This window comes from Polypterus senegalus, chromosome 3 (genome assembly GCF_016835505.1).
Source record: "Polypterus senegalus isolate Bchr_013 chromosome 3, ASM1683550v1, whole genome shotgun sequence".
NCBI classification, from domain to species: Eukaryota; Metazoa; Chordata; class Cladistia; order Polypteriformes; family Polypteridae; genus Polypterus; species Polypterus senegalus.
This window is the reverse complement of record NC_053156.1, coordinates 124,977,665-124,999,543: the sequence shown is the minus strand read 5'-3', so window position 1 is coordinate 124,999,543 and position 21,879 is coordinate 124,977,665. Positions and strand designations below refer to the sequence as shown.

The 21,879-nt window shown below is 34.0% G+C and overlaps 1 protein-coding gene across 3 annotated transcripts in view; it reads left to right on the top strand.

Moving 5' to 3' along the window:
• The first annotated feature begins 3,220 nt into the window (after positions 1 to 3,220).
• scml4 (Scm polycomb group protein like 4) overlaps positions 3,221 to 21,879 on the top strand; it is a 277,625-nt gene continuing 258,966 nt past the window's right edge. For 2 of the 3 annotated variants that reach the window (XM_039747889.1, XM_039747887.1), the window contains exon 1: positions 4,029 to 4,173. The gene's annotated coding sequence lies outside the window, so the exon portion shown is untranslated. Of the gene's footprint in view, positions 3,617 to 4,028; positions 4,174 to 21,879 lie in introns of those variants that run through there. The other variant, XM_039747888.1, reaches the window with a different exon arrangement.

Genomic DNA, 21,879 nt, shown 5'->3' with positions numbered 1-21,879 from the left:
TGCCTCACATGTGAAGCCTACACTAGAGAAAACAGTGGCCACCCCTCCTCTTCTCTATTTACAAAAACTCACATGAAGTGGGTGGCTTACATTCTCCATTAACTGCTTTGTTTTGCTCTTAATAAGCATCTTCATAGAGCTTGTGTACACTCATTTAGCTGATGCCAATAATTCAGCAATTGTCTAAGAGCCCTCTACAATTTATGCTGATCCATGTTATGCATATTACTATAAACCCATGTATAGCAGAAACAAAAAACTCTCTTTAATACAGTACAGTATTATGAAACCAATGTATTAATTTTATGGTAAACACAAAAGAATTCTGCTTATTCATTAAGTGAATATAGTACTTGATTTAAGTTATATTACTGCACGACCACTGAATCTCCTTGCACTGCCAACATTTTATTATTAACTATTAGCTCTTTGCAATACTTTTGGTTTCTCTCAATGATCTCCAAAGATTTGCTCATGATAAAGTGGGTGACCTCCCTAGCAAAGCTATAGATAAACGACTAACTAAGATGAAATTGATGTCTATCATTTTCTCATTTGTTAGCGCCACACTTTTTATTAATTTTGCATAATGATTAATTATGTATTATGAAACTGTAATTAGAAGATAGATATAAAGCATGCATAACTTTTTATTCTTTATTTTTCAATTGTACCTCAGTCTTTGTCTTGTATATGTAATGTAGTAACTAAGTAGCATAAAAATGTAATTATAAATATTTTTTCATAAAATAATCAAAAAGCTGTCTTTGTGGCTTCATTAAAACATTGTCTTTTTAAATGGAGTCTTTAAACTCAAGTACCTAGGACTCTGCAAGATAAAAATATGCAGTATATGAAGGTTTGTGGAACGAGTCAAGTTTAAGTCTACCAGTAGTTTAAGTCTACCTGCATGTGCCACTCTTAAGGACTCACTTTTTCTGAAGTAATACAGAGGGATATAGTTGTAGAATCTGTAGTAAGTAACAGCAAAAGTGTTAAATGAACAGCTTAACGTCTATATATGATAAAACTTTTAAAATAACTTAATTTAATACTGCTCATTTTGCTTCTCTGGTATTGGAATTAAGAAGCAGCGCACTGTAGTAGTAGCTGGTAGTACAGAAAAGAGGTCAATGCAAATTAACAAAATATGATTTATTAATCCTGAAAAGGGCTAATTTCAATATTATTAACTGGAGACAATTTTGCCTTTTTATTAAGGACAGGGCACACTGTAAAAATTAATAGCAAAATTATGCGGCCTTTGTGGTTTTACTATTGGTTAAATGTTTCCTCCTATGAACAACACATTAAAAACAGAGATTTAATATATTCACTGAATGGTATTTTAAATGGAATACAGTAACAGAATATGGCTTCTTGTATATACAGCAATTGCCAACTAATTAAATACTTATGATGGGAGTGTGAAATTATGATTTTGGAGGTGCAAGTTCATCTCTCATTGCCTTCTGACTAATAACATAACTGTGTTTCGTTTAGGTTTTATTGTGCTGCATAGGAATAAACAGAACCGAATTAAATATGATCTCTTCATATATATGGCACAATGAACGTGTAACAGGTTTTAGAACGGCGTTTATAAAATGAAATATCTATCAACCCAAGATAAAACAACTATTTTCTTGATTCAATATGTCGTTCTATCATATAATTGACTTTCTGATCTGATTCCAAAGTTTAATGCAGAAAAGGTAGGTATTTTGGATAATTCAGTCAGTAAGTGTGTCACTTATTGCTCTCACATACACACAGCAGGGGGCACGTGCAGTTTATTTGTTAAAAAAAGCGCAGTTCAGTAATCATCGACATCATATTTTTCTTAAAATCAATGGAACGTTATCGAAACGATAAAGCAAGTTGGAAGTGAAATCATCCCCAAATATTGCGAAATTTAACGCGAGTGAACGGCTCCTTTTTTAAAGCTCTAAGTTAGTTAACCGTATTTAAATAAAATTAATACAGTCATCGTAAATAACGTCACCGCTGTAAATTTGTGATATGCCGACTTTGACGGCTTTTTTCTGTCATTAGGTATTTTACTCCGAGTGAAATTTAGTTTTAAATAAATCACCATTAAACCAAGACCAGCAACGCACAAAACGGGAAATACACACAAATCGGACATCGGGCTACTTTTCACCTTATCCGGGCCTTTTTTTGTAAAGTTTTTTTTTTCCGTTATTTATTTAAAATGCAAAATTTCCTGGTTTTGCAACGATTTAAGGGTATTTTGTTTTGCTCCTTCGATTAAAGTGGAAAGCTTCTTCCAGATGATAACGTTTGAAACTACACATATATAATTATGTGCATATATAAATTAATATGTAATAAACTTTTGCGTTTCTTAATTTCACATTGTTTAATCAACTTCCAACGCATACTTCTGCAAATAAAACGACGGTTCAGGATGCACACTTTTTTTTTGCTTTGCATTATTTTCAAGCGTATATTAAAATAGATATTTAATTCATATGAATATATCCACATATGTAAAATACAATGCATACATAAAACTATAGGAAAAACCTATAAAATGTTTACGTACAATACAAATATTAAAAACGGATAATGCACAAGTGTAACACATAACAAATTAATATTAATAATATGAAATAAACACTAAAGAAAAATAAATACATGAGTAGGTGTACATATTTCTTGCTGCATACATTTTGAAAACATCGTTCAAGAGAATTAATTTTAAGCGTTATTACTGGAATAAACAAAAGCCACTCAATGTTCAATTTAATGTGGTCATTAGGAATTTTATAAAATAATTGTCAAGTACCGTTGTTTATCAACGCTTTCGATTTGACGGGGTTAATCGGTGCGGCGAAATAAAATAGAATAAATGGTTTGCATTCGTTATGCACTTATAAAAGATTATGAATGCGTTAAAACAAGATAAATGCGTTATTTATCGGTCAACACTGAAACCGTCTATTTTTGAACATCCGTAGAATTATTTTACTGTCAGCAACATTCCAAAATGCATTTCTAATTAACACGAAGCGTCCAAAAATGTGTGTTCGGAATTTTGCTCTGTTTATCTAATGCAGACCGATCTCCGCCACCTGATATTTGACGCACACAATTCTTGTTACTATGAAGTCAAGATTACGAATTAAATGCAAGTAAGCAAGGGGGGCCGAGGCGGATAACAAATTCCCAATATACGGATGAGTAAAACAGAAAAAGACGCAGCCGTAAAATGAAAATACAAAGATTCAGTTTGACAATTAGAGCATAAAAGGCTATTGCATGGATTTATATATATTTTAGGTCATCTGATCGAAAACGAATCATGGGACAGTGTCTTTAATTAGCACTTACTTCGATCATTATCGCCCTTGCGGCTTACAAAGTATAAGGCAGTACGCGTTATTATTTTAGTCGTTTTGTTTGTACTCGGGGTTTGTAGAAAATTCACATTAAACCGAAGACGATTCGAAAGCTGGAGATACTCCTGGGCTGTCTTTCCTGTTATCATTTGGGCCTGGGGATGCCGCAGTCGGAGCTCGCTAAAGAGCCAGCGTTTCGGATGTGATCGTGTTGTGGGTGATTCGGACTTGCATACAGTGACCAGGGCAGGGTGAGTATTCAATTTGAAGGTCAACCTATGATGGGGAACGCCTTGTCACTTCGGTTTAACGTGAATCTAGAGAAGCAGATGTGAAAAAATCCCCACCTGCAATCCGATATTATACAATTTTCCTTCCCCGGAGGCATCCAGCGTGTAGTCCAAGGCACGCAATCTGTTTGTGCATATAATGTAATAACGGGAAATCCCCGCGCAGAGATCATATATGCTTATATTATTACGGTTTAAATATATACGTTATGGCATCTGAACGTGGTTTAACAGGTATGTAAACAGATTTGCGGAGCAGTTTTCCGAGGGACCATTTGCACGTCTGGCAACGATTTAAAAAAAACAAAACATGAGCATTTCACTCATTACGCGCACGATTTTGAGTAACGTGTCCCCCCCCAGGAGTGCCAGACTGTTGTTGCGGCGACGGCCCGATTTAATCATCTCTCTGCTCTGCTTCGCACCCGGGCCAGACGCCGCGTCCTCATCGCGGGGAGAGGATAGAAATCGAGGCCGCCGCCTGCACCACGGCGGCTTGCGGTTGCGACAAAACGCAGGTGAGCAGCGGGCACTTAAGAAGCAGCCGACGGTCTGTAAGGCGAGCAGTTCGGCCGCTCCTGGCATTTTTAAAATACTCCATGTCGTGCCCTACTCGTGCACCTCCATTCGAGTCCCGCCTAACCGCTGTTAACAACACAAGAAGGTGGCGGGCGTCTCAACTAACGAAGAATTAAATTTAAACAGGAGAACGGAAGGAGCGACGCGGCGCGCACTTGGCCTTAAGTGTTTATTTGGTGTTGACTATCGATTATTTCACAATTAGGAGACGTGCAAAAAGGGGCGGCTGTTGAGTAAACGCGACTTTAAATTGACGCGGTTTTTATACGAGGGCTGCCTCATTCCGTTGTTACACACCACTAATGGCAATTTTAAAAAATGACCTATTTGCCAGGGTGTCGTATTAAATGCCGTTTCATACTAGCGGAACTATTCCTAATTATTGTTTTTGCTATGTGCGATTTATTTATGTTATAAAGATACAAATTACTATTGGGTACTTTCATATTGCCATATTTATGAGCAGGGTTAACCCTACAGATTTTGCATAGAACAAGTAATTAATTATTTTCCTTAAATAGTACTGCAATGCTATATATATTTATCAGTCAAAATTTGAATTGTCAGTTATATGCTTTACCTTCTCGTAATACACACAAGGTGTTAAACGACAACTCTTTGAGATGCCCCCTCTTGCAACTTTATCGCCATTTACTTTCCCAGTTGGTATGCTTTATCAGGGCAAAATGGTAAAGAAGAGAGGAGGGCAGCTGATCAGAAAGTGGGGCCACACGCCTATCTGCCATTGTATGTTAGAAAGGATTGAGTAAACTTGAACATTATTTAGAAACCGCTGTAAGTGTTCATCGACGGTTACCCATAAAACGAATTTGAGTAATAGCTAGTTACATCCATACAAAATTGCAATTTGATTTTACCTCACTGCTTCTTTTGGCATACTACTTTAAACCTTTCTTCTGAAAAGAGCACTTTATTGAACTGAAATGAATGAACAGACTGAAATGTATTTATTTGTAGCATTTGTTAACAGTGTAGTGCGTGCAGTAAGATAAAATGATGATCACATTTCTTTGGAAATACAGATTTGTAATACGTTTTCAGAGGTGGTTGGAATTCGCCCCGTCAAGATTTATAAGTACGGGGTAACTAAGTAAGGAGGTCTGTTCACTAGTTGGGAGGAGGTGATGATTTTCAGGTTGGCTGTATTGACAAACCGCAAGTAATGGAGCTCACGTCTGTTGTAGAAGATCTACAGAGTACAAATTTGTGGCCATTAATTAGGTATGGTTGTATGGTAAAGAATCCCCAGCTTTCATTTAAACTCAGTGTAATTACTAAGTAGATCTTCATTTTTGAAAATCTTTTTGGTCTTCCTGATTTATGTAAATAATAACCACAAAGTCACATTATCTTTGCTTCTTTTAAATTTTCTGTGCTATAAATTTTGTAATATTTTATATGTTTAATTACATTTGACCAACTTTTCTGTCAGAAATTACTAGAGATTTTGGCATTTTTGTCCTTTTTGTGCAAACCTGCATTTTTGTGGTTTGATCTAGCAGGTACTGTACATACATCAGTTTTATGCTTGCAGTATTATATAAATATGCATTAAACACACCTGTGTCTCTCAAATTGGTACAAATTTCTTTTTTTTTGGTAAGTAGTAATTTCCCATAATTTTAGTTATTTTCACAGTCACACTGTCCCAGTGGTATGTTTTATTAAGGCAAAATGGTAAAGAAGAGATGAGGGCAGTTGATCACACCATCTGCTGTTGTATGTTAGAATGGCTTGAGTAAACCCGGATATTATTTAGCAACTAAGTGTTTATTGAAAGTTTCACATAAGAGTTTCTGAGTAGTAACTTATTAAATTCAAACAAAATTACAATTTGATTTTGACTCGCACTGCTGCTTTCATCATGCTACTTCAAACCTTTCTTCAGGGAAGAGTGCTACATTGAACTGAAATTAATAAACGGACTGTAATGTATTTATTTGTAGCATTTTTCTTTTTTAACAATGTATATGTGTGCAGCAGTAAGATAAAATGATCATCACATTTCTTTGAGATTAACAGCTGCTCTTTGTGGAGATGGGCCACACATCAGCAGTTCTACAGGCAGTGCCTCTAACAGTATTGAGTCAGAAATGATCTGACGTGCTTGGCTGCCACATTTGAATTGTGTTCTTTCATCTCCTTACCTGCCTAAGAAGTACCTGCTTATTTTACATTTCAAATTGTATCAGTCAAACACTTTGAAATTTAAAATGAAAATCGGGTCAAGCTTTTTTGTTAATGCTAAAATTATATGATCTGCATAAACTAACTGAACTTATAGGTGATGTAGAATGTTGTGGTGCTTTTAGTTTGCCTTGTTGTTTGAGGTGATTAAACATCTTTTACGTTTAGCCATACCGTAAAGTTATGTTTTCAGGGTGTGTGTTGTGTATTTGTATGACTGACCAAATTGTTTTTTAAATTATATTTGTCCTAGTGTTCTCTAAATCCATATTCCATTTTTGGCAAAACCTGGAATTGCATATCGAGTTCGTACTGCATTCTTACAAAAATATTGTAGGTGCTGCTTTTGAATAGAGAGTGTAGCTTTATCCAGCCAGAAATCTGGCCAATGCCTCATCCAGTTTTAGAGAGTGGCAACATAACTTGTTGATTATAAGGCAATGAATAAAAATAAAGATAGATACAGCTGTATTAACTTTAACGGAATGCAGCATCCATATTATCAGATGTCCGAAATTGTATCCCATCTAATCTTAATTGCATTTAAGTCTAGTGGAATGTTTCTGTCCTTCCCATGGTTCAGTCAGCACAAAGAGCTGTACCATAGATATTAATGCTTAAAATATACCGTAGTTAGACAGAGAGACATTTATAAGTTTTATACCCATCCTGTTTTGAAACCTTTTGTTTCTGTTTACTTCTGGCAGAAGTGACATTTAACTTTGTTTGCCCTCCACTGAAAAAAAGTCATTTTTGTTCTAACTGATTTGACTCATATAGATGAGTTTATTTTACGTAAAATATGTGTAATCATAAATTTACTTATATTAAATAGTGTACCCAAAAAATTACACTGACCTTCACCTTTATATTAATTATTACATTGAGTCTTCTAAAATTTTGTTTAAATCCAGTTAAACATGATTCTGGGAGAGGTGCACCTTTTTGTTTTGCTCATGCTTACTGACCAACTTCTAATTTGTGAACATTGAACATTTGATTCATGTTCATAGAAGTGGCGGGTCTTTGGTGACAGAAGCCATTTTCTTTTCAAAACATTTCTCGAGCTTGGTAAGAGGTTAATAATTTACATTTCATATCAGTTTTTTTTTTTTAATGTGCGCAGTTTGTTAAGACATCAGTATTTTTACATTTTAATATAAGTATCGACAATGTGAGCATTTTAAGATGTTTATGTACTGGGGCTTAGTCGCAGGCTTTTAATAGGTTAAGTACTGTTGTTGATGTGTCCATACCTCTCTTAAAGAACTAATTGAGTTGTATCCTAAAAGTGTATAATTATGGTATTTATGACAATTAACTTTCCATTGGTCTCCTCATAATCAAAACCTAATGAGTATGTCTTTTTTACTTTTTTCCCACCATGCCAAATGCCATTTTGCAAGCACTTTGTGGTTTTGCAATAATCAAAGTTTGCACAATTTGTAACTGGATTAATAAACTAGATAGAGCAATTAATTATCCAAAATATTCAAATAGTCGTGTAGATGCTTGTGTAAGTTTAAAAAGTCTTTATCAAAGTTCTTTCATTTGGTGTACTTTTCAAAATACAGATTACTCTGTATATGTGTGTGTATACATCATATCCAGTATCAATATTAAATAAATAAAGTAATTTTTGGGGGAAAGGGCGACACAGTTTTAGAATAGCAAATTTACAATGCTACAAAACCATCATCGCAAGTTAGAAAATGGCTGACTTAAAGATGGCTATAAGTTATATCACGACTAGTTAAGTATTCCTGAACTAATGCTTTATATTTTAACTGACTCATGACATACATACATTTGGTTATTTGTAAGAGGTATGCATTATTTTCTATTAGCATTTTCAAGTTATCTCTTAATATACCATTTCATGTGGATTTCAGCTGGCAGTCTGTATTAACGGATAATTTGCATACTAGCGTACAAAGCAGATCCACTTCTGGGTTATGTAATTATGGCATTATTGTAAAGATTTACATTGACATTTTTTTGCTTGGCAGACGCTTTTATCCAAAGAAACTTAAAAAAAGGTAAATATAATCGAGTAACTTCAGGCTATAGCCTTATAGTTCAGTGAGTGTAATAGGACAGGTAACAAAGGTTGATTGCCCCAAGTGAAAAGATGTAATAACTAATAAATATACAATCCTAAATTAACAATCAATAGATCAATTAAACTATTGTAAATCAACCAACAGTATGAAAGACAACAGAGCAAAGTTTTTTTTTCCCAAATCAATTCAATCAAAGATAAGTTAAATGTTTTGGAAATCCCATATAAAATTAATTTAGTAATTTGTTTAATTTTTTATGCAAACAAATTATAATCACGCCTAATACTGTAAAAATATATATTTGTGTGTTTTTAAATTTATGAAGGGTAAACTATATATTTTAAATTGCACTTGATACTAATCCATGTTCTTTGAAAACAATTTCCATTAAATTGCCTGTGTTCCTTCAGAATTGTAAATACACTTCAGACCCATTTCTCAAGATATCATTTATTAGAAGATTAATTAAGTTCTGTAGAATTTGTAAATTGCACGTGTCATGTCTGTAATGAAAGCAGTTTCTCTTCTGATTCTGAGTATTTTGTTCATGTTGGTCAACATCTAAGGAACCAGTAAACTGTTTTATGTGTGTTTCAGTAAATGTAATTTTATGACAGATGTTTTAGAAACATTTAAATCACACAGGAGTAGAAAACATAACCCATACAGTATTAATGATTTAAAGGCTGAAGTTCTTAGAAAGCATAAAGATCCTCAACCATGATAGATCAGGGACTGGGTCTGCATTATGTTGAAAATTATATTGACATGGAATGCATTTTAGGTGATGACTTGGGGCAGACGATTTACTAAGCATGATTTGAAAAGAAGATAGGTTCTTTTTTGAAATTGGAAGTCAAATATGATGTTTCCAAAAAAATGTATAAATTAACTGGTTGAGGAACTACATTTCATATCCCGTTCTGCCTTAGCACTTTCTGATATAAAAAGTGTTAATCTCAGTTTGAAAAAGTCTGTGATTGAAGAAGCTGTGATCTCCAACTTGGCAAAAGATTTGTTTTTGTCTAATCCATTAAAACATATATAAGTAAGGATGGCTCATTTTCAGCAGGATATAGATGAAGAGAGTAAACACAGTTTTAATGTAGCTGAACCAATTGAATATGCAGTGGTGTGAAAAACTATTTGCCCCCTTCCTGATTTCTTATTCTTTTGCATGTTTGTCACACAAAATGTTTCTGATCATCAAACACATTTAACCATTAGTCAAATATAACACAAGTAAACACAAAATGCAGTTTTTAAATGATGGTTTTATTATTTAGGGAGAAAAAAAATCCAAACCTACATGGCCTTGTGTGAAAAAGTAATTGTCCCCTGAACCTAATAACTGGTTGGGCCACCCTTAGCAGCAATAACTGCAATCAAGCGTTTGCGATAACTTTCAATGAGTCTTTTACAGCGCTCTGGAGAAATTTTGGCCCACTCATCTTTGCAGAATTGTTGTAATTCAGCTTTATTTGAGGGTTTTCTAGCATGAACCGCCTTTTTAAGGTCATGCCATAGCATCTCAATTGGATTCAGGTCAGGACTTTGACTAGGCCACTCCAAAGTCTTCGTTTTGTTTTTCTTCAGCCATTCAGAGTTGGATTTGCTGGTGTGTTTTGGGTCATTGTCCTGTTGCAGCACCCAAGATCGCTTCAGCTTGAGTGGATGAACAGATGGCCGGACATTCTCCTTCAGGATTTTTTGGTAGACAGTAGAATTCATGGTTCCATCTATCACAGCAAGCCTTCCAGGTCCTGAAGCAGCAAAACAACCTCAGACCATCACACTACCACCACCATATTTTACTCTTGGTATGATGTTCTTTTTCTGAAATGCTGTGTTCCTTTTACGCCAGATGTAACGGACATTTGCCTTCAAAAAGTTCAACTTTTGTCTCATCAGTCCACAAGGTATTTTCCCAAAGTCTTGGCAATCATTGAGATGTTTCTTAGCAAAATTGAGATGAGCCCTAATGTTCTTTTTGCTTAACAGTGGTTTGCGTCTTGGAAATCTGCCATGCAGGCCGTTTTGCCCAGTCTCTTTCTTATGGTGGAGTTGTGAACACTGACCTTAATTGAGGCAAGTGAGTCCTGCAGTTCTTTAGACGTTGTCCTGGGGTCTTTTGTGACCTCTCGGATGAGTCGTCTCTGCACTCTTGGGGTAATTTTGGTCGGCCGGCCACTCCTGGGAAGGTTCACCACTGTTCCATGTTTTTGCCATTTGTGGATAATGGCTCTCACTGTGGCTCGCTGGAGTCCCAAAGCTTTAGAAATGGCTTTATAACCTTTACCAGACTGATAGATCTCAATTACTTCTGTTCTCATTTGTTTCTGAATTTCTTTGGATCTTGGCGTGATGTCTAGCTTTTGAGGTGCTTTTGGTCTACTTCTCTGTGTCAGGCAGCTCATATTTAAGTGATTTCTTGATTGAAACAGGTGTGGCAGTAATCAAGCCTGGGGGTGGCTACGGAAATTGAACTCAGGTGTGATACACCACAGTTAGGTTATTTTTAACAAGGGGCAATTACTTTTCACACAGGGCCATGTAGGTTTGGATTTTTTCTCCCTAAATAATAAAACCATCATTTAAAAACTGCATTTTGTGTTTACTTGTGTTATATTTGACTAATGGTTAAATGTGTTTGATGATCAGAAACATTTTGTGTGACAAACATGCAAAAGAATAAGAAATCAGGAAGGGGGCAAATAGTTTTTCACACCACTGTATTCTTGATGAGAAGAGGAAGAAATGTATTCACTACGTACCCCAGCTTCCATCTTTATCACGAGTTTTAAGTAAAGAAGACATTTTTATGAAAGCTTTTGATGAAGAAAGACACACTTAGTGTCGTGCTTTACATACCGATCATTTTGTGATGGTTCATATTTCACAGGGAACCATTTTTTTCCTCATCAGACGAACACATCATCCCTATTTCCATTTATGCTAATGATTGTGAGGAATGTAATCGTCTAGATTCCTTTGAGAAACATATCAAAGACTTGAACAATGAAGCTAGCTTTGGAGCAAGGTGAAGAAGAAAGTAAATCACAGTGTTATCAGCCAAAAAATGGCCAAAACATTTTTTCTCAGAAGGCAGAAAATTTTGAGCAAGTTTCCAAGGATTGAAGATTTCAAAGCAAGATGGCTAGCTCTCTTCAGTACCACTCAGGTACTGAAAAAATATTAAAGTAATTTATCTTCTTAATTATTTTGAGTGGTTATAGTTTCATTTTTCTTCTGTGTAATATATGGTGTAGTTTTAGAGCTTTAAAGTTGATTGTAATAAAACACCTGTCTCCGATATTTTCAGAATTGTTTGTGTAATTAGTTTCACTTCATGGTTTGTGTTTTATATGTGCAGCTCAGCAAAGAATTTTGAGAATCTCAGCAGTCCATCCAGTTGGAAAGTTTATTTCTTCTCTGGATAAATTCATACTGTGGCTGCTAAGCATTTTCCGGAATTAGGAGGGTAGCATACAAACATAAATTCAGATTATGCTATATGTCTTACTTGGGGTAAGCAACATGAGTACATTCTTACAGAGACGCACATTAAATTATGTGGATTTGTTAGTTTTTCACAATGCCTCTTAATCCTGTTTTAATCAGCAAAATACTATCCATAAACAAAGAGCTTTTCTCTGCTGTTTGATAGAGTACCTTGGTGAATATGTGGAGGATCTTCTCAAAGAGTCTGTGGTAAGTGGATCACTTTTGATTTTTTTTTTGTTTTTTGTTTGTTGTGATAAAGCTTGTTTGACAAAATTACATTTACTGAGTGGAGTTAAGAAAAATGCCCTAATCTATACAATGACAACACTGGGAAAGTAGTAAACAAAATATATATTATATATATTTATATATACTACTACTATACTATACTACTATAATAAGTTAGTAGCACTATAATCTTTGACAGTATATTTTCCTGTTGCATCTCAAAAATTCCACATCTGGATGTTGTTGCATTGAACCCCAAGAAATGGCTAATCCAAATCTAGAATAGGAATTCATCTTTGATGTAATTAAAAGAGAAGCAATTGATCTGATTTGTTTGGAGATGTCCTCTAGAACCTTTTAAGAAAACAAAACCTTTTGAACCTCCACAAGCACTTGACTGGATTTCATACATCTGCATTATTTAACATTAGTAATCAGAGACTTTTTTCACAAATGTTTTGATATTGGTGGGTACTATTTAGGATCAATTCCTACCGATTAAAACCTGACATTAAAATTCTTAAGGTAAAACGTTTATTTTTGGTAGAGTATTCCTTTGAAATGTACTGAAACGTAGATGTACAGTATTTGTTATTGCTATTAATTATGGCACTTTTTTCTTCCTTCAGGATGTTGAAGCGGGTAGTTTTCAGGCTGACTGGAGTCAGTATGCTATCAAAATATTAATGGTAAAGCATGAAGATGCTCCTGATCCAAAGCCAGCAGATGGGATTATTAAGGGAGCTAAAGCTTTAAATAATCTTGGTATCTCTGCAAAAACATGTGCCATGTTACTAGATGTTATATTCACTGAATCGAAGTTACCCCAAAGTGCTCTGGTATACTTTTGAAGTATTCCAAAAATTGTTTTTGGATTTGGATGATCTCAGTCTTAGCTCATACATCCTTTCTTTAAAAAAAAAAACAGGCTAATGTGGCAGGTTGTTTTTTTTTTTTATCCACTTTATTGAAATATCAGACAAGCATATTATTTTGTATGTTTTATTTGCTTTTTTATATAGAGTCCCTGTTTTAGTTAAGATTTTATTAAGCCTATTAAGGTTGCATACTGTGATTGGCAAACATTTAAATGAAAGTAAACCATTCTGAGCAAAATAAGTTGCAGTGTTAATGAGCCCAAGGGAATGGCGGTAGACTTTTGTGAAGAGAAAACAGAGGTGAAAGAAAATGTACACTGTTAATAATAAAGAAAAATGTGATAATGTTTTGTACATTAAAAATACAAATGCTATATACACTTGTGCTTTTTGTGTTTTTTCCAATTTTACGACCTATGAAAAGGTAAGAATATCGATTTGTACTTACAAAAAATTAATGGTAATCAATTGTGTTTACCTTTAAATTTATTCAAATTAAAATTTTGATATAGTGAAACATAAACCATTTTTGAAAATTTAAAAATATGATAATTGTTGCAATTAAAATATTTCCAAAACGAAAGTTAATCAAATAAATTCATATTAAATTTTTATGTTCACTCCGCTCGAAAATCCATGTTAAATTTACGTTGAATACTATTGTAGGATTTACTTAAAACTAGAGTTAATTGTAAGAACTTAAAAAGGTGAATGCAGTTGATACATTTTTAAGTTTATCCAGCAAGTTCATTTTTTTCAGTGTAAGAATTTCTAACTGTAATTAAATTCTGTACATGTACATGTTTTTTTAATTTGTGAAATGTTTATCAACAACCGTTACCGTGTTGGAACTAGTGCACTGAGTAATTTTAATTAAACAAACATGTAGTAGGCGCTGCTAATTCAGGTGACAGTAAGGAATGGTATGAAATACACATGCAATAAATGCAAAAGTACTGTTTTCACATAACCTTTGTTTTGTTTTTGCTTTATTTAATCTCAAAGTTCATATTTTATAAAGTGATGTGAATTCAGGTTTACTGTATTTTTTATGTAATCTATATTCTGCCCTCTGTAATTTTTTCTTTTGTTGCTGATTTCTAGTTAATTAGCTGTCGTATTCCTGCAACCATTAACTATATATTTTTTGTGTGTGCTTACAAGCCATCAATCAAATTGACTTTCCTTTGATATATATCTGTCAATTTCTGTTAATGTTAAAGTATCTGATAACTTATAAGAGGTGCTGGCAAGTTGTTGTTTGTTGTGTTTTTTTTGTTATATAAACAGTTCAGGGGAACAACGCATATTTAATAATTTACTTTATATGCTTCAAATCATGTATTTGGTGCAGTACCTTTAAAAAGTACCCCTTCTGAAAAAATTGTAGGTTTACCATTATCTTAAGGGGACGGTTTCCAGTGCTTTGTGAGTGTTTAACCTTTTCAAGATGGTCTTGAAGCTTTTTTAACTGAAAAGAGTATGTACAATTTTTTATCAGCAGATGGCTGTTTCCCCATTTTTGGAATTATCTCAAAATGTATATTAAGGGAAATAAAAAATCAAATGCAGCAGATCACTGGCTCACAGATATGTTGTAAGACTCCATATGCTTGCAGAAAATATAATTGTCCAGCAGTAACATTTAGGCATTATTTCAAATTCTGCTTTTCTTGTCTTTTTATATGCTGTAGTTGTATTTCTTTCAGTTTTACGCTGAATCTGTCATGAAACAGAATTCTCTTGCTTGCATACTAATTTTAAAATGTGTAGCTTTTTATTTGTTACTGTTGCCATTTTTGGACAGTTATTTTGTTCATGTGTTGTTTTTTTTCATTTATTCTAGGGCACCTTTTGCATTTTGTTTTCAGAACTGGGCATGTTAATCTAATAACATTTATTTTGAAGATCAACATTTATTACCAAGCTGTTTTGTTTTCTTAAACAGTTTGTTGCATCTTTCTATTTTTTGGTGTTCTCAGAGTTGTAATCCTCAATATAATGAAATTTCATAGTTTATTAATTCTATTAAAATTTATCTTGAAGTTAGATTATGTCTTACGGCAAATGAATGTTATAAAAGAAATTGGAAAGGGAATGTTTTGATAGAAGAAGGTTTGTTCTGAAGTAGAATGGATGAATGAATAGTCTGCTTTGTTTCTTCAGTTGGTATCAGAAAACCGATTCCTGAAATTCTGAGGATCAGACACAGGCATGAGAGCACTTGCCTGCTTGTCGGAAGTGACCTGCCTTTTACAAATGGGGTTACACAAAGCAGACTAATTTTCAGTTAGGTGAAATCAAGAAAAGTACAGATTTGCAGCAATATTTTAGAGGCAGTTGGAATTCACCCTATCAGAATTTATAAATACAAAGTAACTAACTAAGGAGCAGAATTAGTAAGGAGGTTTGTTTACTAGCTGAGAAGATGTGTTGATTTTTAGGTTTGCTGTATTGAGAAACCACAACTAACAAAGCTCAAACCTGTTGTAGAAGATCTGCATGTTTATGCAAATTAATTAGGCATAGTTGTATTCTTAAGAATTCCAAGCTTTCATTTAAACTGTGTTCTTAATTTCTTATTAATTTTATTTTTGAAAATCTTGTTTTTGTAATTTATATATTTATTCAGTACTAAGTCAGTCTTTGCTTCTTTTTAGTTTCCTGAGCAATCAATATTGTTTCTAATGTTTTCCATGTTTAGTTAACTCTGACCCCCTTTTCCTGTCATTAATTACTTAATGATGTAGGAATATTTATATATCTTTATGCAAATTTGCATTTTTTAGGTTTGTTTTTCCAGGCACTGAACGTACATTACTTCTGTGCTTGACATATCCAGAAAATTTTCAGTAAACCTACACTTGTCCCTCTCTGATTGAAACAAGTTTCTTTTTTGGTTGGTAGTAATTTCCTATAATTTTAGTTGTTTTCTTGTTCATGCTTTTAAATTTATTTTAATAGTTATCATTTATATTATTTCTCTCAATCTATCTACTTTTAAACGTAATTTTTTTTTACTTTTAAATTAAGCTTACATTTTTGGTTTGTATTTATGCAAAACCTGACTGACCCTTTTTAATGAAGCTGTAGGAGAAAATGATTGATCTACCCTGTCTGTGGCTCAGTGTTTATAATAGATTCCTTGAACATTTGCTGTATTTTTAGGTTGTTTTTGAATTTTGACTGTTGCATGCAGTTTATCGAGAACAAAAAGGATCATGGCAAGAATTTTTAAATTGTTTTAAATTTCTGTAATTTATAAATTCTTTTATGTAAATATTAAGCTCTCCTATAACTGATAAACCTTAAAGTTTACAGGAATGAAATACAAACACTTCAAATTATGGATATAAATTTTCTAAGTAGAAGAGTGTAATGGATGGGAGTGGGGAAAACCTGTAGGTCAATAAATTTGAAGAAAACAAAGCTGGGGGTCCAAAGTATGTCATCTTCCTGGTGTGTGTGTGTTTTATTTGGATTTTCGGATAATATTCAGTAAAATTAGGTATAATGAAGAGTACAGCATATATGGTTTAGCGTGAAGGGGGCTTCATTTAGAATGTTAGTCCAAGGTGGGGTCAGTGTCTGGTGTATGTGTGTGTGTTTTGTTTTTTTTTAAAGGAAGGTTGCATTGAGTCTATTGGGAAGTTATACAAGATGAGGTGTTTGGAAGAATACTGTCATTTTTGAGTTCTTTGAATTGGGAATGAAAGTCACCTGTAATATAAAGAATTGCTTGTATTTTCTGCAAACTTCATTGTCTATTTTTCTCATGCTTATATAGCAGTCTCATATTGTTAGTCTGATTGCATTGATACATATCTGTTAGTACGATAGCACATCCTCATGGATCCCATGTGCTGGGTTTGATCCTCATGCGTATTTATTATTTTTGTGGAATTTAGATGTTTTTTCCATGTCTCTTTTTTTCCTGGGTTCTTCTGATTTTCTCTTACAACTCCAAGAATTTGCTTGTATGGTTAACTAAATTGGCATATGTGAATATATCCTACAGTGGGAATCTGTGCTGTCCAGTGATACTTCCATACTTGTCTCCATTGCTACCTAGATAGGCTCTTGCACCCTCACACTACTGAATTAGATTAAATGAGTTTGAAAATGTTCTGTACACATCCATGCATGTAATAATATGGCATCTGTAGTAAATTGTTGTAGAGTAAAAATCACAGTTCTTTAATACTTGACACATTTTATAATGGCATGTAACTATATTAAATATAGTTTTATTTTTATAAAAATCTTATCTATACAGATATGTAGATTTTTTTGTATGAAGGCATTGTGGCTCAGTGATTTACATTTCTGGATGCCATACCATAAAGTCACTGGTTCAAAGCCAGATTCAGAATTTCATTGTTACTCTGAAAAACTCACTTGACTTGCCTATAATCTTAATTCGTTCTGAGAAAAATGGAAAATATATTGTAATCTTTTTGTTCGGAATCCAGTTTGCTTTGTGATCAAAGAGATATTCCAAATAATTTTTGTCACTGAATAACTTGTGTCTTTAAATCAATTCTTGTTACATATGTTGAAGGCCATTCTTTTTGATGTATTTAATGAAGTAAAAGTGAATGGATTCAATGGAGACATTTTTCAGCCAATAAATAATGGCAAAGAAATATGGATCTTTATGTATTTTAATATTTGTTGCTGTGCTTTAACATGACATTAAGAGGAGACCTGTAAAGCGGAAATATTACTTGCTGGGTGGTCCACTCAATTGAACAGAATTCATTGCTTCAATAAAAGAGCCACATTGGTATTTTGGCAATTGTTGGAGAAGTCAGTGTTTGCAAGATCCTCCTACAGATTGTGGTGTTTTTAAAGTTCTGGCAGATAAATAGGCATGCTTGAATGATAAATACTGCTATTTGCAATGAATGTTTCACTTTGACAAAGCATTTTTGTCTGAAAGATGCATGGCTAGCATACAGTCTTTAAAGATGATTTAGAGACTGGGATGTAGGTGTACAGTTAATATTACATATTTTATTTGGAGTATCATATGCAAGATAATTTGTGTTATTTATTGTTAAATCTTTCTAGAATTGGAAGAGAACACATGGTGGAGTTATTTAATATCAGCTACACTATAAATATTTCTGACTTCTACATTTTTAAATTTACAGCAGGCACAAGAACAATGCATAGATACTGGCAAAAGAAACCACTGTCCCTTAAATTGCTTGATATCAAAGTTTGTTACAGAATGTGGTTAAATTTGATCTATTCATTGTGATTGCAAAAAAAAAGGTCTTTACAAAAGGTTTATGTCTTTTACCGGAAATCACAAATTGTTTTACAGACCCTGAGACTGCATTCTGGCTGAGTCAGTAGAGATTATATTAAAATTTGCTTGAGCCAGTCTTACAAATGTGTTGCTGGTATCTTTTCAAATGAGGACCAGCTGATGTTAAAAATTCAAAGACAAATTACCGGTACTTACTACACTGTTGAAATAATGCCCCTTCAGGGTTTTAAGTAGCTCTCTGTCTCTTCTGGATTGACTAGAACAATATACACGGTGGCCAACACTGTTAATGTTATTTTTGCCTTCTGTTATTGTTCTCCTAAATTAAACAAATGAACCGAAAAAGAAAAAAAAAACATTTTCAATGTGTGCATGCTATTTGTTCTGTAAAATTTATGCTGGTGATACTTAGATTTATTTCTAATTTGTTGTTGCTGCAATCTGTGTATAAGCTTATGGCCTGACTATGTGGTGTCCACAGACATTCTACTAAAACAGAAGCTTTCCTCTTTCAGACTTGACACTTACACTCTACATCAGCTGCTATTGTTTCTTTTTTAAATAATTGACTTTATTTTTCCTAGATAATAATACAGCTTTTTCTTTCGCTAATGTTTTAACTTTTTTCTCCTTTATCACATTTTTGGCACCTTGTAACTTGATTTTAGTACATGTTGTGCTTTCTGGTTCTTTACTTGGCTAATGGAAGCAGTTTCAAGGTTGGTCACAGAAAGATTCTCCAAATTTGGCCTTAGTTTGTAGGAGTCTAATTTTAACCCCCCTTTCTTTGAAGCACCAAGGAGTATCATTGCTCTCCATGTGAGATTTAAGTGATATTTTGACAGTATAGTAGTAATCCCAAGATGTCCAGATGTCCATGATTATGTATCATCATTTGCAATTGTTAATGAATATTGATGAGACAACAATTTTCCGTAAAGTTCAATTTACAGAGAAACTTTGAGTTTGGCTTCACAAAATTTTAAGTGAAACAAATGGTGTTTCACAACCAATGAAATTCATGCCATGAAGGCAGGTGTTTAGTCCCTGTCTGAAAGTATTTTCCTACTGTAATTCTGTATGCATCTGCCTATCATTCTGTGCAGTTTTCAGACTACTACAGTTGTATTTTCTGATGAATAAAGTACATTTGTGAAACTATTTAAATATGCTTTATTCATTTATTTATTTACATATATATATGTATATATATATGTATATATATATATGTATATACAGTATATAGATGTATATCTATATAAGATAGTAGGCCTCTAGTTATAGTGCAATCAGTTAATTGGGTGTATCAGAAGTACTATGTTATTAACTAAGTACTTTTCTGTATACAGTATAGTGCAATATATGTAGTATGCTTTTTAAAAAAAAAACAAAAAAAAAAAACGGAGTCTAATATTATTAGCTGTTACTCTTGGGCATGAATCATGTAATTGCCAAGAGTAAAACATTTAGCTGTAGATTAATTCTTGCCTTTCCTACTAAATGACCTTGGGTTCTGTTGATTGTCATTGCAAAACCCAGCTTCTCAGGAAACTGAAACAAGTAATTTTAGTAGGAATATTGATAATAAGGGTATTAAATATAATTTCTACTGTAGGGCATTGTGTAAAAATGGCAGCTTCATTCAGATTAGATTGTTGAATAGTTCTGGAGGGTTTAGATGAAAACCAAAATACAAATTGAAACTGGCCTAGTATATGGAAACAACAGTTTAATTCAGAGAGAACTGAACCTGCAAAACTGAAAATAATGGAAAGTCAAATAAAAGGTACAGTATATCAGGCCACAAATCTGTCTTTGCAATGTGCACTACAGTTTGTTGTGGTCAAGTAAAAGTAAGGTCTTAGTTCAAAAAAAATGTTGGGGAGCCTGCCAAGTCACCCTGTATAATACTGGTGTAAATATGAAACAAAACGGGAGACCCAGGATTTATGTGGCGAAAACACTGCCCATTAGGGCTCAGGAGACCCAGCTTGTAGCACCCCCAGGCGACGCCTGTGGGACCCAACAGGACTGCACCCAACTCCCAATTCCCATAGAGCCCTTTTGGGAAACCGAGGCACCGCTCCTACCCAGGGGGATTGCCATCTAGCATCCATATACTGAACAACATTTATTTATATAGCACATTTTCATACAAATAATGTAGCTCAAAGTGCTTTACATGATGAGGAAAAGAGAAATAAAAGACAAAGTAAGAATTAGAATAAGAGTAAGGTACGATGGCCAGGGAGGACAGAAAAAAAAACAAAAAAAAAACAACTCCAAACAGCTGGAGAGAAAAAATTAAATCTGCAGGGGTTCCAGGCCACGGGACCGCCCAGTCCCCTCTGGGCATTCTACCTAACATAAATGAAACAGTCCTCTTTGGGTTCTCTTGGAAGGACTTGATGATGATGGTCATGTAGACTTCTGGCTTTTAATCCATCAATGTAGAACATCACGGTGGTTTGATTAGGTGGTGATGGTGCAGATCGCCACCACAGAAAACGGGGAAAAAAAAACAGAAGAGAGAGTAGGGGTCAGTACGTATTTTAGAGCCACCATGAATAGTTATTATAATGAATTGAATATACAGAGTATCAGGATTAAATGAAGGTGAAGTTATCAGAAAGCCATGTTAAACTAATGTGTTTTTAGCAGTTTTTTAAAGTGCTCCACCATATCAGCCTGGCGAATTCCTATTGGCAAGCTATACCAGATTTTAGGTGCATAACAGCAGAAGGCTGCCTCACCACTTCTTTGAAGGGGCATGGACCCCAGCCGTTCGCCATAATATATATATTTAATAAACATTCAAGTAAAAAGAACATTAATTTGGTCTTTGTAAGCAGTTTTCCAGTAAAGTAACACACAAACAGACCACCAACACACTTAAAGGCTTTGCATACAGTAAATGCAAATTGTACAGATCGTTTTTTTGAGTGAATAAATTATGATTTCTTTGTAACTTCCAGTTTTTTGCAAGAAAGACTAGGATGTCAACATGCTGTTCTGTGAGGTGTGCTATTGCTGGCCTGCAAACGAGCCCTGACATATTAAATACACAGCAGGAATTATATGAGCAGATGGAGTAGTAGTGTCACCGTTTATGCAGTTGAGCACAGAAAAGTTATAGCACCTTAGATTATATAGTAAATGTGATGAAGTATAATTCTACAATCACATGTAATAAAATTAAATAAATTAACACTCTACAGCAGCACAGTCTGCAGTGTAAACTTGAAAATTGAGAGATTGACAGAGCTCTTAGGCCGGTGTAATACTTCATGCGACGTGACAAATGCTGCAGCGAATGCTCCTACTATGCAAGCGTTGTAGTGTTTATACTTGTGCGCATACTTCACGTAAATTTGGAGGAATCCACCAGGTGACAGTGAGAGATATTATCACAGTGAGAACATATTCGGCTTCTCTGTGTTGTGAATTGCCTGGAACACTCATTAAATTCTGATGACACCTTATCGC